This window comes from Pleurodeles waltl, chromosome 12, assembly GCF_031143425.1.
Source record: "Pleurodeles waltl isolate 20211129_DDA chromosome 12, aPleWal1.hap1.20221129, whole genome shotgun sequence".
Lineage (NCBI taxonomy): Eukaryota > Metazoa > Chordata > Amphibia > Caudata > Salamandridae > Pleurodeles > Pleurodeles waltl.
Window position 1 is genome coordinate 618,915,986 of NC_090451.1, and position 14,863 is coordinate 618,930,848.

Genomic DNA, 14,863 nt, shown 5'->3' on the forward strand with positions numbered 1-14,863 from the left:
GTCTAGGTCATATCTGGGTCCCCACACTAGGGTGGAGGAACCCCAAAATAGTAACCTCCCCCACCATTCATTGTCTTTTAAAGCTCTCTCATGGCTGGAACATTTAGTTTACAGCTGGGAGTAGTTTGTATTTTAAGGGTCTTCTTTTTAATAGTATTGCCGTAAGCCTCAAAATGTGTAAGGCACTAAACCCTCTAGGGGCAACATATATGGTTACACTGCATTACTTTCTGCTATTGTGTTTCAATGTCGTCAGGCCCTCCAGGGGTGGACTTTATGGTTACATGATCATGTTTCTTACAAATGCTATTTTTATTAAGATATTCTCTATGGGTGTTCTGAGCACTACAGTCAAAACACTACAATATTCCCTGCACTTGGAAACTCGCCCTATGCTTTGCAGACCATTCCTCTTACAAAAAAAAAAGTTTTGCCCATAACTCGCCACACAACGTGCTCTTTCTGTCAGTCATCTCTAGGTCCCCACACTAGATTGGGGGAAATACCAAAATAATAATATAAAACCATAAAATAAATAATTACACTATTTTCATTATATACAGGACCACTAGAGTGTTGTGACAGATGACCAAATTATGCGGCACAGTCAACCAATTTATATGGCAAGAAAAGTTCAGTTATGCATTTACAACACCAGTAGCTCAAACTCAAGCAAATGCGAGATCTATTGAATTGCAAATGCTTGTTTGTGTGAGGCTGTGACACCCAGAGACAACTTTTAGGGCATCAGGGACAATGTATAGCTTAGTGCAGCCCCACCACTCTGGCAACCACAAGCGAAAAAACTGCTTCAGTATGACCTTGACAATACACATCCACACAGTAGGAGGCGGGATCAGATATTACCGCCAAGTGTGGCAAGACATTACTTCAGACTCATGGGTCCACCATCAACACGGCTGACGGAGGAACACATGTCTGTTTTTCAGCAGGAAGTGCAAGCTCTTTTGGCCAAAGGAACCATAGAGAGGGTTCCAGGCACTGAAATAGGAACTGGGTGTTACTCCTGCTACTTCCATATGCCGAAGGACTGAGTCCTTTGTCCTGTTTTTTCATAGCTATCTTGGATATGGTGCAGTTTCTTGCCTTGCAGCCAGAGTGGAGACTCCAGACATCCGGGCTATGATCCTTATGTTTCAGCCTCAGTCCTGGATCTTAGTGAGGTTGGTGTGAAGGCTGCCTGGGCTCTTGTGCTCTTACAACCTGTTTGTTGAACTTGCCAAATGGCACATATGGGCTCTGCAGTGGGATCTCAAGTTCCAATGGGCACAGCACCAGAGAAACCTTTCAGTTTACATCAAAGCTTTGTTGCAGACTGTAATAGATATACACTGCTGGCTGCTAGTCTGCAGCTGTGATAGTGGCTGACACATCTCCTTATCCCACCCTGAGCGGACTGTGATTACAAATACATTTCATCACCACTGGGCTTGGGAGGCCTTCTGGAAGAATGGAGTTCAGGTCAGTAGACTTTGTAAATGGAAGAACTTTGCAAAATAATTTAGTTGGATGGCCTGTAAAGTGTAAGGATGTTCCTGAGAGCCTAACACAATAAAGGGAAATTAGAAACAAATATAGTATTGACTCTCATAGAATATTAAGAGGAAACAAGTTGGTTCCCCCAATGAGGCTCATGGAGAAAATAATTGATTTGGTTCATGAGTGTCTTCCAGGCAGACGTTTAACCAACTGTTAAATAAGATGAAGTTGCTTGCTTGTTGTCCAGGCATTGACTCCCAAGTGAAAAATAAGATTAAATCATGTCATTGTTCTGCGGCCTTTGAGGATTAGAATATTGGGATAAGCACCTCATCCCTGTATAAGTAACGGATAAACAATGGTTTCAATTATCCCTCGATAAAATTGGGCCCATTGATCAGAAAGGTTTTCACAAAAATATGTCCTGGTGCTAATTGATTACTGGAGTAAATCTAAAGTGTGTGCTTTAAGTGGGGCCTAGGACGAACCGTGTGCACTATCGCTAGATTAATAATTATTCAACAAACCTAGTCTATCTGTGAATACTTTCAGCAGCTCATCACATACATTTGTACCACAAAAAGAAGTGTCAATCAACAAAGCTGGGTCCTGTTTCTTAGATCCAACTTGATACCAAATTCTTACTGGTATCTCCTACCTAAAAAATTACACCCTTTCTCAGCTATGTAGATTTTGCCAGTGGTAGATCTTCCTTTGAATGGTATTCTCATTTGAACAATGCCTACCAATGTAATTGGGTTACCATTATAACCTCTTGGTTTTATACCTGTATCATCTAAAACGGACACATTGTTACCAAACATCCTTTTAAACAATTGATTATCATGTAGGGTAAAAGGAGAGAATGAGTTAGCAAACATTGTTACATTTGTTATTTAACATAACTGTAAACATGGCTGTACTTCATTTTTCATTGGCTTCAGTGACTCTAAATGCTTGTTTCCTTTCTTCTTGCGCCACAGGTTCTACAGGATTGACATTTCTGTTCATCAGCTCTTTGCAAACGCTTGCAGAATTTCATTTCTTGCCAAATTTGTGGCTTGTGGCATGCCTGGTCCGACACATAGGACTGTTAGCTAAATTATTCTTATGCCTACATCTGTAACATGTGGGTTTAACCTTCATTAGTGTACGTTTCACTGACATGTTTGTTTCTTAACGTTAACAATCTCCAGTTTGTTGACTTCTCCAATTGCAACAGTTTCTGTTGCAACCGTCATCTCAGTCACGCAATCTGCTGTATGCTCCACTCCTTTGGCAGAATCAGTGGCTTCCTTCAAATCAGGATTCTTGGCTAAATGTTTCTCTTGAATGTGTGGATTATTTGCGCAGCGAACTAGTTGATCTCCAATGAGTGAGTCACATAACTGTCTAAATTCACACACATTTGAAAACCTCTAAGTGTAGCGATGTATGTGGACACTTTTTTCATTTTTGGCTTTATTTCTTCCAAAAATGTGTGCCACTCTAGAACAACATTATCTGATGGGTTTGCAGTGGCTTAAGGCTGTACAACACAGCTAGCTGAAACTTTGTCGACAGCACCAGAAGAAGACTCCTCGTCAAGATTGATCCAAGTCAAAAGATCGGTCTTAGTCCTGGTCCAGAAGAGTGAGCCTGATGTCTATTGACCTCACACTCCATATCTTCAAGTATGTCGAAGAAACAACATACAATATACATGCTGGACTCTGGACTCTTCCTGCCATTCTAGTACTCCTGAGAAGGTGTAGGGGCATCACCATACCTCTCAATCTGGCTCCCAAAGTCACTTGACTTCAGAGCCAGCCCTACAGTTTGTTCCGGCACAAGCCGAGCTTCTAAGGCCATCTGTGACACAGAGACAGTTCCAAGAATACCGCAAGTCCATGCTCTGAATCTTCTTTTGTCTTCTGACTCCTTCTGATTTACCTGTGGGCCCTAAGGAGTCAAGAGGCCTTCCATCTGGGATACTGCTTTATGGTGGGTTTGCCCTATGTGCTAACTCGACCCTCTGAAACCACCACTGAGACTCTCCTGAGTCTTGTTATGACCCAGATCCACCCGTTCTCCTGGAACACCGACTTTGATGCCAACTCAGTCAATGCTGGAGGATGAGGTGCCCATTAAGCTCTTCCTCCCAAGTCGGCCGTGCTACAACTAAGGTTGCGCTCAGTTTCCATGAAACCACAGTCTCAACCTCTTGACATCCCATCTTTTCAAGGAAGATGTTGTATATTGCATTCCAATTTGGTACAGATTGGACGATTTTGACACCTGTGATGAAGTTAGCCAATTATGATGAACTTCAAGAGCCTCATGCTCTTAAACCTGACCTGATTCTGGTCTTTCTTTGCGGTGGTCATCGGAGTGTAGCTGAAGTTCCCACCTTAGAGTTCAAAACCAGTATCCTGACTGAAGTGCCCCAGCCAGGGCAAAGCGAACTTTTACTGAGCCCTTGCTACATTTTAACGAGGCACTCACTGATAATCTCCATGGGGTCTAGACAAAGTCATGTCTGCCCTGTCCCCTTAGGACAGGAAGGTGTTGTTGAAACCTGCGGGATGCCTATTTCCATACCATTGTCCTGCAGGCCCATGGGCGCAACCTACGGCTCATTGGGGGAAGAGGAGCATTTTAGTTTGTGGTGCACCCTTTTGGTCTCACCAGCACTACTCAGGTGTTGACAAAAGTGATAGCAGTGGTAGCAGAACACCTTCAGAGGTTCCAGTCTTCCCCCTAACTCATGGACTGGCCGTTGTAAGCAAGCTCACCCCAGGTAGTTGTCAACCACCTCCAGACTACCCTGAACTTTCGGTCATCATTTGGGGTCCCTATCAATGTGCCTAAAACATACCTGACTCCCTCCCAGACACCCCCTTCATCTGAACCATTCTGGACACAGTTCAGTTTTGTGCCTTTCCTCCGGAAAGGAGAGTCTAGGACATTTAGGCAACAAGGTTGACTCCGAGGCTGCTGGGATAAATGACTGCTTGAATCCTTCTGGTTAAGCACATCTTGTGGCATATGTGGTCTCTGCACTGAGATCTGAAGTCTAAGTGGGCCCAGCATCAAGAGGACCTCTCCAACTACATTCAGATTTCAGAGGAGACTACAAAAGATCTGTAGTGGTGGCTACAGGACCCAAATAGAGACAAAGGCAGACACCTCTCCCTACCAGATTCAGAGCTGAAAGTGGTGCTGATTCATCACTTCTGGGTTGCAGCTCGGAGAGGTGGAGATCAGAAGTCTCTAGTGTCCAGTGAAGTCCCAGCTCCATATAAACCTTGGCATTCAAAGCCTTCCTTCCATTCTTCAAGGTGAGGCTGGTACAGGTGTTTACAGCCATACCACTGCCATGTAGTACTGCAATAAACATTGCAGGGTTGTGTAACAAACCGTGTGCCAGGAGGCCTTGTGCCTCTGGGAATGCCTGGACCATCAAGGATTTTTCCTAGTGGCGAACCACCTGGCAGGATCTTAGCATGCTAGAGCAGACAAGCTCAGCTGTTTACACCTATTGGGTCACAAATGGCAGTTGCACCCAGATGTCTCTTTCGCAAGTGGGGAGAACCTTTGCTCTGTCTATTCCCCACCACTGAGAACAAGCAACATGTGCCGTTCTGTGTGTTGGGCGTCTTTTGCCACCTACAGTAGAACTCTGGGCTCCTGTATGCCTTCAAGCCAGTACCTCTTTTGCCCTCAGTGCTGAAGATGAGGATCAACATGGCCCAAGTCATTCTAGTGGCCTCGTATCGAACACAGATAATATGGTATCCTGAGCTACTGGGCATGAGCAACTGTCCTCTGATCAGGCTGCTCCTCAGAAGGATCTACTGTTGCAGCAAAAGGGCCCGGTTTTGCACCCAGGCCTTTTCAATCTCTACCTTCATAGAAGGCAATTGTGCAGAGACAGCTGAATGCCTTTGACGCATGTTCCCTCCTGGGTGCGCGCCTGCCCGCACGCCCACAATGTTGCCCTGCTACCCTGATGCGCCCAGAATCCTTCATGGAGAGCGCTGATCACATCTGAAACAAGAAGAGCCTTTGTTATAGCAGCACATTTTATAGACGAGTGCATGACAACTATAATGTTGCTTGGTGGGCTGCACTGCAAAAAGGATCAGGGAAACCAGCTGGGAAGGAGATTGGATATGTAATTAGCTTGGAGGGGGTGAATATGCATGGGTCTTCTGAGAGACTGAAAAGGTGTCTCTCACTTCACCGCTTCATTCGAAAATAGCCTGGGGCTGCTTTTCTGATGTTTGCCTTTACATTGCCCATCAAGGCCCACCCAGCACTCCTGAGGTGTGCAACCCGAAGTTTCTGATGGATACAACTACCTGTGGATTCCTCACCTAATGAATACTCCCATGGCATCAGCATTCAACGGAAATCTTCTTCCTAGCTTCTGCACGTCGACGAGGACGTCACTCTAGCCCGCGCGACGCCGTCTGATGTCATACAGGCAATAAGAGGTCCTCGCCGACGTCAGTTCCCTTTTTTCCGTGCATTTGAAATGGTTATCTTCGAGGGAGCTACTGTTACTTTCGTAGTTACAGTGTATTTTCTGCTGCGTAGTTCTTCTCTGCGGTAATGATGTCTCAGAGGAAGTCGGGTTTCAAGCCCTGTCGAGAGTGTGGGGGCAAGATGTCCGTTACAGATCCTCACTCCAACTGTCTATGGTGTTTGAGCTCCGACCACGACGTCGCGACTTGCGATTCATGTCAGCACATGAACCCGAAGGCCCTCAAAGAACGTGAGGCTAAACTATTCATGGCGAAGTCGAAGAGAAAGGAAAAACATCATAAAAAGTTTTCTTCGCCACGGTCTCATCGGCGTCATCGAGACTCCCGGCGCCGTAGAGATTCACAGCGTCATTCCAGCAAGGAGACTTGTTCGAGGTCGCCTTCGGCTCGGCGTCGGAGAACTTGGGAGGTCAGTCCCACGGTCACGCTGCATCCATCGACGCCGTTGCCCTCTCCGGTGTCACCGACTTCGCCTGGGCAGGCGTCTGTGATTGAGGTGATGCAGCCTCTGGTGTTGTCTCCGGCGTCGCAGACGTCGAGGCCGGCGTCGGGGTAGCCTTCGATCCAGGCACCCCAGTATCCGGCTTTTCCCACCCCTGGAGCCGATAGTACCGCATTCCTGAATGCGATGTATACCATCTTTCAACAGATGGCTCCAGGGGGTGCTCCGGCTGGTCCTTCAGGACCTTTGGCCTTTTCATTGGGTGATCCTGCGCCTCTACGGCCGGCACCCTTTATGCCCTTTCTCCCTTTTGGGAATGTGGGCTCGGCGCCGGTGGCCGCTCCGGTGGCTTCAGAGGGATTGGCCCCGGAGGTTTCCATCCCGTCGACGTCAGGATTTCGTCCTGTGACTCCGGTGGGTCCATCGGCTCCAAGATCTCTTCGTCCTGCTCCTTCAACGGCGCCGAAGCTGCCTGTGGCGCCGGACGCGGCGTCGGATACTTCTGGAGATCGGCGCCGAACTTCGGCGGAGGCCATGTCGACTCAGTGTATCGAGCAGAGACTACATTCGAGGAGGCGTGCTCTCCGTCTTTTGGAAGAGCAGGAGTACCAACGAGTCCTGGAGGAAGGAGAGGTTGAGGACTCTGGTGATGGATTGCATGGTCTGGATACGGCCAGTGGGCTGGATACTTCCCCTGAGTGGGACCTTTCATCTCCAGGGGAGTATACGGAGGAGGCTGCTACCTTTCACGCTGTGGTAAGGAAGGCAGCTAACTTTCTGGACCTGCCTTTGCCGGTGGCAGAGACGAAGCAGAATTTATTGACGGAGGTATTGCATCCGGCCTCTGCTGCAGCGGAGCCTCTCTTGCCGTTTAATGAGGCTTTGCTTGATCCGGTGTTAGAGGTGTGGAAGAAGCCAGTATCTTCCTCGGCGGTTCATAGGGCTGTGGCCAGGAGATATCGAGCTGCACCATCTGACCCTGGCTGTCTTTCTAGACACCCTACGCCAGAGAGCTTGGTGGTGCAAGCCTCCTGTTCATCGAAGTCAGCGCCTGGATCTTTCCCGACGGTACCTGGAGACAGGGACTCCAAAAAGCTGGATGCACAATCCAAGAAAATATTTTCATCTTGCAATTTGGCATTGAAGGCCACCAACGCAACTTGCATTCTGGGGAGATACATCCATGCTCTTATGGACGATATTTCATCTTCATTTACGGAGCTTCCCCAGGGACTCTTGGATGTTGTCTCAGACGCCCAGGCTGTCGCAACCCAGATTATCCAGTCTGGGCTGGACACGACCGACTCGGTGGCTAGGGCGATGGGCACGGCTGTGGTGGCAAGGAGACAGTCCTGGCTCCGTAATTCAGGGTTTTCTGCGGACGTGCAGTCGACCCTATTGGACCTCCCGTTTGATGGGGACAAACTGTTTGGAGCCAAGGCAGATTCGGCCTTGGAGCGATTTAAAGAGAGCAGGGCCACAGCAAAATCGTTAGGGCTGCAAGCTCCTTCTTCCTCTGCCTCTTCCAGGTTTTTCAGGAGGTTTCGTGGATTTGGGCGTGGCTCTTCCTCCTCTTCCTTTCGGGGGAGATTCCAGCAACCCGCCTCTTCCCACCCCTATAGATCATTTAGAGGGAGAGGTAGGGTCCGCACCAGAGGAGCCTCTCAACAGCACTCTGCCTCTTCCTCGTCCTCTGGAGGGGTGCAGCAGGGAAAGCAGCCTTAGGCTTCCACCATTTCCCACTCACTCCTCTCCTGTAGGGGGAAGGTTACGGCATTTTCTCCACAAGTGGGAGACTATTACAACGGACACTTGGGTTATCAGTATTGTGGGAAAAGGCTACACCCTTCCCTTTCGGGAGTTTCCGCCCCCCATCCAGCCCCGCCCATCTTATTTTTCAGAAGAACACCTCCTGTTGCTAGAACAGGAGGTTCAAGTCCTCCTTTCAAAGGGCGCGGTGGAGTTGGTCCCAGAGCAGGAAAGGGGTCGAGGTTGTTACTCAAGGTACTTCCTGATTCCCAAGAAGGATGGTCGGTTGAGACCGATCCTGGATCTGAGGATCTTGAATTGGTTCCTCAAACAGGAAAAGTTCAAGATGCTGACCCTAGCACAGGTGCTTTTGGCATTGAACAAAGAAGATTGGATGGTGTCTGTCGACTTGCAGGACGCTTATTTTCATATCCCGATACTCAAGTCGCACAGGAAGTATCTCCGGTTTGTGGTAGGGTCGCAGCACTATCAGTTTGCGGTCCTCCCGTTTGGTCTTACTTCAGCACCTCGAGTTTTCACGAAGGTGATGTCGGTGGTTGCGGCAGAGCTCAGAAGGAAGGGGATAGCAGTATTCCCTTACTTGGACGACTGGTTGATCAAAGCCAAGTCTCCGGAGCTTGTGTCGCATCATCTGCAGTCAACAACCCAGTTGTTGTTCGACTTGGGCTTTTCGGTGAACGTGCCCAAATCTCACCTGGAGCCCTCTCAGCGCCTCCTGTTCATAGGGGCAGTACTGGATACAACATTGAATCAAGCCTTTCCTCCGCCTCAGCAGATTCAAGATATTCAGGAATTGGTTCCAATGTTTCGAAATGGAGCGTAGTTCCAGTCCTCAAGGTCTTTCGTCTGCTCGGTCTGTTTGCCTCCTGCATACTGTTGGTCACGCATGCTTGCTGGCACATGAGGGCTCTTCAGTGGTGCCTCCGAAGGCAGTGGTCTCAACACAAGGGAGAGCTAGAAGGTGTGGTCAAGATCTCCAGAGATGCTGCTGTGGACTTGAAGTGGTGGATTGCGAGCAACAATCTTTCACAAGGAAAGCCGTTCGCTTTTCCCCAGAGCACAAGGAAGATACTTGTGAGGCCTGTCGAGCGTTTCGGTCCAGAAAGACGTTAAGAGACCGAAGAGCCAGAAGACTGCAGATGGCGTTGATGCCGACAGGACAAGAGCTTTTCGAGGAGGAAGAGGAAGCTTTCTCTATCCACGAGTCGGACTCGGAAGAGCTCGAGGCCGAAGAAATGCCGAAAACCGTGAGTAAGACGTCGAAACATAAGACTCACGAGAAGTCAACAAAAGCCCACGGGACGCCACCGCCAACAGGCCATGGCTTAACCCAAAAAATAGGTGACCGAGCCAAGGCACCGAAAAAGGGCACGCTGGTGTCGAAGTCATCCGACTCCGGTCGAGATACCGCCACACAGCAATCTCGGACCCGAGACATCGGCTCAGAGAAATTTCGGCACCGTGACAGCGGCACCGAACAAATTCGGCACCGAGAAACCACCACGCCGAAAATTACAAAGGTTTCTTCGGAGCATAAAAAGACGTCCGAAAAAGTTTCGGTTCCGAAACATCCAGCCTCGGAGCCGAAAACAGGTTCCTATACAGAGGAACAAGGATTGTCCTCCCAAATGCAAAAACATAGATTTAGAGAGGAACTTCAAGCTGTAGAGCCAGACTATACTCAAAGGAGGCTCCACATTCATCAAGACCCAGGGAAGATAACCACTCTTCCCCCAATTAAAATAAAAAGAAAACTTGCCTTTCAAAAAAAGGACAAGGAGCCACAGGCAAAGGTGGCAAAGAAAACAACTCCACCACCGTCTCCACCACCATCAGTGCACACATTACCAGTAGCAACTCCTCCACTGATGCACTCCCCGACTCAAACTGCCATGAGTCAAGATGATCCCGATGCATAGGTCCTTAAGATGCTCCAGTATCGGACAACAGCCCAGACTCGTACCCTGCCAGGCCGTCCCCTCCTGAGGACAGTACATCTTACACACAGGTGATCGCAAGGGCAGCTGCTTTCCATAACGTCACCTTGCATTCCGAACCAATTGAGGATGACTTTTTGTTTAACACGCTATCCTCCACTCATAGCCAATACCAAAGACTACCTATGCTCCCAAGAATGCTAAAACATTCAAAACAAATCTTTCAGGATCCTGTTAAAGGCCGAGCCATAACTCCAAGGGTGGAGAAAAAGTACAAGCCACCGCCAACAGATCCTGTTTATATTACAACCCAGTTAACACCAGACTCAGTAGTTGTCGGGCAGCTCGTAAGAGAGCAAACTCTCATACCTCGGGGGACGCACCACCTCCAGACAAAGAGAGTCGCAAATTTGATGCTGCGGGCAAAAGGGTTGCAGCACAAGCAGCAAACCAATGGCGCATTGCCAATTCACAAGCACTTTTGGCAAGATATGATAGAGCTCACTGGGAAGAGATGCAACATTTGATAGAACACTTACCCAAGGAGTTCCAAAAAAGAGCACAACAAGTGGTGGAAGAAGGACAAAGTATCTCTAATAATCAGATACGGTCTTCAATGGATGCAGCAGATACGGCTGCAAGGACAGTAAATACTGCAATAAGAAGGCACGCATGGCTGCGCACGTCCGGTTTCAAGCCGGAAATTCAACAAGCCGTGCTAAATATGCCATTTAATGAACAGCAGTTGTTTGGGCCGGAAGTCGACACTGCTATTAATAAACTCAAGAAAGACACTGATACAGCAAAAGCCATGGGCGCACTCTACTCCCCGCAGAACAGAGGCACATTTCGCAAAACACCTTTTAGGGGAGGGTTTCGAGGACAACCTACAGAAACCACAACATCACAAACAAGGCCCACTTACCAAAGGCAATATCAGCGGGGAAGTTTTCGGGGGCAATATAGAGGGGGACAATTCCAAAAAAATAGAGGAAAATTCCAAAGCCCCAAAAGTCCTCAAAATAAGCAGTGACTTACAAGTCACACATCCCCATCACACAACACCTGTGGGGGGAAGTCTAAACCAATTTTACAAACATTGGGAGGAGATAACAACAGATACTTGGGTACTAGCAATTATCCAGCATGGTTATTGCATAGAATTTCTCGAATTCCCTCCAACAGTCCCACCGAAAACACACAGTATGTCAAAACAACATATAAATCTTCTAGGATTAGAAGTTCAAGCATTGCTCCAAAAAGAGGCAATAGAATTAGTACCAAAACAAGATCTAAACACAGGAGTTTACTCACTGTACTTTCTGATACCCAAAAAAGACAAAACTCTAAGACCTATACTAGTTCTCAGAATATTAAATACATACATCAAATCAGACCACTTTCACATGGTTACATTACAAGAAGTTATCCCACTGCTCAAACAAGACTACATGACAACACTGGATCTAAAGGATGCATATTTCTATATACCAATACATCCTTCACACAGAAAGTACCTAAGGTTTGTATTCCAAGGGATACATTACCAATTCAAAGTGTTGCCGTTCGGAATAACGACTGCGCCAAGAGTTTTTACAAAATGTCTAGCAGTAGTAGCTGCACATATCAGAAGGCAGCAAATACATGTGTTCCCGTACCTAGACGATTGGTTAATCAAAACCAACACGCAAATACAGTGTTCACAACACACAAATTATGTCATAGAAACCCTACACAAACTAGGTTTCTCAATCAATTACTCAAAGTCACACCTTCTGCCGTGTCAAACACAGCAATACCTAGGAGCAACAATCAACACAGTAAAAGGAATTGCCACTCCAAGTCCACAAAGAGTCAAAACATTCCACAATGTAATACAAGCCATGTATCCAAACCAAAAGATACAGGTCAAATTGGTAATGAAACTCCTAGGCATGATGTCCTCATGCATAGCCATTGTCCCAAACGCAAGGTTGCACATGCGGCCCTTACAACAGTGCCTAGCATCACAGTGGTCACAGGCACAGGGTCAACTTCTAGATCTGGTGTTGATAGACCGCCAAACATACATCTCGCTTCAATGGTGGAACAGTATAAATTTAAACCAAGGGCGGCCTTTTCTAGACCCAGTGCCACAATACGTAATAACGACAGATGCATCCATGACAGGGTGGGGAGCACTCCTCAATCAGCACAGCATCCAAGGACAATGGGACATTCAGCAAAGACAGTTTCATATAAACCACTTAGAACTGTTAGCTGTGTTTCTAGCGCTGAAAGCATTTCAACCCATAATAACCCACAAATACACTCTTGTCAAAACAGACAACATGACAACAATGTATTACCTAAACAAACAGGGAGGAACACACTCGACACAGTTGTGTCTCCTAACACAAAAATATGGCATTGGGCGATTCACAACCACATTCGCCTAATAGCACATTTTATTCCAGGGATTCAGAATCAGTTAGCAGACAATCTCTCTCGGGATCACCAACAGATCCACGAATGGGAAATTCACCCCCAAATACTGAACACTTACTTCAGAATGTGGGGAACGCCACAAATAGATCTATTTGCAACAAAAGAAAACTCAAAATGCCAAAACTTCGCATCCAGGTACCCACAACATCAGTCTCAGGGCAATGCACTATGGATGAACTGGTCAGGGATATTTGCGTACGCTTTTCCCCCTCTCCCACTACTTCCATAACTAGTTAACAAGTTGAGTCAAAACAAACTCAAACTCATACTAATAGCACCAACATTGGCAAGGCAACCTTGGTACACAACACTACTAGACCTTTCAGTAGTACCTCATGTCAAACTGCCAAACAGACTAGATCTGTTAACACAACACAAACAACAGATCAGACATCCGAATCCAGCATCGCTGAATCTAGCAATTTGGCTCCTGAAATCCTAGAATTCGGGCACTTAGACCTCACACAGGAATGTATGGAGGTCATAAAACAAGCTAGAAAACCTACCACTAGACACTGCTATGCAAATAAGTGGAAAAGATTTGTTTATTACTGCCATAATAATCAAATTCAACCTTTACACGCATCTGCAAAAGAGATAGTAGGATACTTATTACATTTGCAAAAATCTAAACTAGCTTTCTCTTCCATTAAAATACATCTTACGGCAATTTCAGCTTACCTGCAAATTACGCACTCATTGTTTAGGATACCAGTCATAAAAGTGTTTATGGAAGGCCTAAAGAGAATTATACCACCAAGAACACCACCAGTTCCTTCATGGAACCTCAACATTGTCTTAACACGACTCATGGGTCCACCTTTTGTGCCCATGCACTCTTGTGAAATGCAATACTTAACGTGGAAAATTGCATTTTTAATTGCCATCACATCTCTAAGAAGAGTGAGTGAAATTCAAGCATTTACCATTCAAGAACCATTTATTCAAATACACAAAAATAAAGTTGTTCTACGGACCAATCCTAAATTTTTACCAAAAGTAATCTCACCGTTCCACTTGAATCAAATGTAGAATTACCAGTGTTCTTCCCACAGCCAGATTCTGTAGCTGAAAGAGCACTACATACATTAGACATCAAAAGAGCACTAATGTACTACATTGACAGAACAAAACTAATTCGAAAGACAAAACAACTATTTATCGCCTTTCAAAAACCTCATACAGGAAATCCAATTTCAAAACAAGGCATTGCTAGATGGATAGTTAAGTGCATTCAAACCTGCTATCTTAAGGCCAAAAGAGAACTGCCTATTACACCAAAGGCACACTCAACCAGAAAGAAGGGTGCTACCATGGCCTTTCTAGGAAATATTCCAATGAACGAAATATGTAAGGCAGCAACATGGTCTACGCCTCATACATTTACCAAGCACTACTGTGTAGATGTGTTAACTGCACAACAAGCAACAGTAGGTCAAGCTGTACTAAGAACATTATTTCAAACTACTTCAACTCCTACAGGCTGAACCACCGCTTTTGGGGAGATAACTGCTTACTAGTCTATGCACAGCATGTGTATCTGCAGCTACACATGCCATTGAACGGAAAATGTCACTTACCCAGTGTACATCTGTTCGTGGCATTAGTCGCTGCAGATTCACATGCGCCCACCCGCCTCCCTGGGAGCCTGTAGCCGTTTAGAAGTAGATCTTAAACATTTGTACATTTTAAATATATTACTTGAAACTTCATTATGTACATACGCATTCACTCCATTGCATGGGCACTATTACTAGCATACACAACTCCTCGGTCTCGTGACTCGAAAAGACTTCTTCGAAGAAAAACAACTTGTAACACTCCGAGCCCAACACCAGATGGCGGGATGTGCACAGCATGTGAATCTGCAGCGACTAATGCCACGAACAGATGTACACTGGGTAAGTGACATTTTCCATATATGTATATATCTTTTTGTATATACATGATTTGCATATATTTGTTTGTTTGATTTAAAAAAAAAAGAAGAAAAAAAAGGAGAGTTTTATTAAATCTACAGCCATTTTATTGCAATGTTGTGTGATTTACAATGTTATGGGATGTTGCCTTGCTCTTTCATTGCATTGGGTTATTATTCTCATGCACGTAAAAAAAATTGGTACTGACGTCGGCACGTCGGCGAGGACCTCTTATTACCTGTATGACGGCGTCACGCGGGCTAGAGTGACGTCGACGTG